The sequence below is a fragment of the Octopus bimaculoides genome, chromosome 2 (genome assembly GCF_001194135.2).
Source record: "Octopus bimaculoides isolate UCB-OBI-ISO-001 chromosome 2, ASM119413v2, whole genome shotgun sequence".
Taxonomy (NCBI): Eukaryota; Metazoa; Mollusca; class Cephalopoda; order Octopoda; family Octopodidae; genus Octopus; species Octopus bimaculoides.
This window is the reverse complement of record NC_068982.1, coordinates 116425241-116427344: the sequence shown is the minus strand read 5'-3', so window position 1 is coordinate 116427344 and position 2104 is coordinate 116425241.

Here is a 2104-nt window from a genome sequence, read left to right as displayed (position 1 = left end):
ATAAATTTCACTATAAAAATGGAGTGTTTAAGCTTTTAACTGTGAAATTATAAAAGAATTTTCTTTTATACATTGCAAGTTAATGACTTCCGTGTGCCTGATGAGATCTCATAACCATTACTAGTTTTTGTATGTGGTTTGCAAGATGCTTTCTGTGAATTCGTATGCTGAAGCATATTCTGTTGTGTCTGGAGACAGTTATTCTCTTATGGTGCCTTATTAATTTAACACACTCACCGGGATGATTTCCACTCCTTTACTTATTATTTTTTACTAAAATTTTCATTGCAACTTGTAACCTTTTCAATAGTCATTGATTCTGTCCGTTATCACGTATAATATAATTACTACTATAAGCAAAATTTAGTATATTAACCCTTTAGTATTCAAATTATTCTGTCAAATGTATTGCTTATTTATTCACATTGTTTTGAATTAATCATGTATTGTCTTATAGCTTTCAGATTTTGATGAGGTAACTTAATTTTTAGAATGACATTGTAGGGTAGGTTTGAGAGGGCCAGATCTGGCCAGTTTGAATCTAAAGCAGATAGAAAATTTTGGCCTGATATGGCCAGTTTAAATGCTAAAGGGTTAATTATGTTACCTCACCGTCCCCTAAAGCTTAGCGCTCCCTTAGAGGTGTGCGACCCACACTGAGAACCTCTGGTCTATACACTCCTCATGAGATACTTTCATAGATTGGATCTCCTGGATTTCAGCTGCATAGAACTTTACATTATACTCCTCCGTATTGGATTACTATGCGATATGGTAGCTGGGTCCACTAGAGGCGCTTTCTGTCATTGCCACAGTATTCTATGAATCCATATGTTGCATTACAAATGTGTGTGTGTGTGTGTGTGTGTGTGTGTGTGTGTGACAGACTTCTTTCAGCTTCCGTCGACCGTATCTATCCACGAGGCCTAGGTGGGCCTGAGGCTATAGTAGAAGGACACTTGCTCCTTGCCACGCACTGGGACTGAACACGGAACCATTTGGTTGGAAAGCATCTTCTTACCCTCCCACACACACACACATTATACTTCTAACACAAACTATCAGTTTTTTTACTAAACATATTTCGTCTCATATTGGAAATACCGGAATTATTATTTTCTGTTTTTTGTTATTGTTTTCATTATCATGTTTTTTTTTCCATCAATTTTATTTTGCACAGCTTCTAAAGAACAATAAAATAAAAGCCATTTATTTGTCCCTATCTTCTTGACAGCAACAATGGAACCGACTCACGCCACCTTCATTCCAGCTCTATACTCTTTCCCATTTCTTTCTTTTCAATTCTGTCGCCAAAATTTTCTTTAAATTAGTTAACATACTATATAATGTTATTTAATGAATTCTAGAGATTAAAAAAAAAAATGGTCTGATTTTATCATTGTATGAATGCGTATATATGTATATGTCTATGTAAATTTATAGTGTATATATGTATGTATGTACGTTTGTATATCTTTGTGTATGTGGTTCTCACTCTTTTTTTTTTGTTGTCTGAATATAATGTGTGTGTGTGTGTGTGTGTGCGCTTGTATATATGTATGTATGTAGTTTGTCAACGGGGTAGGGTACGAAATTTTAAGTATCAATCACATTCAAGCTTTTCCTTCCAGACATGCTCCGACACAAACCTACACACACACACACACACACGCACACCTACAAACATACATGCATACACGAACATATATATTCCCCCACCCCCATATAAAAATGGTCTGTTCACGGAAATAGAAATATCATTAAAAATATTTTTATTATGAGTGTTGTAGCTGTTATTATTAATAATGTTATCGCGCACTCACACACACACACATTCACATACATTCACACATACATACATACATACATATATACCTACCTACATACATACATACATATATATATATGTATGCGTTCTATCTTATATACATACACATGCATATATAACATATACATGGGTGTGCGCGTATGCATAGATAACTATTAAATATATACATTTAATAATATTATATTATATATATATGTATGCGTTCTATCTTATATACATACACATGCATATATAACATATACATGGGTGTGCGCGTATGCATAGATAACTATTAAA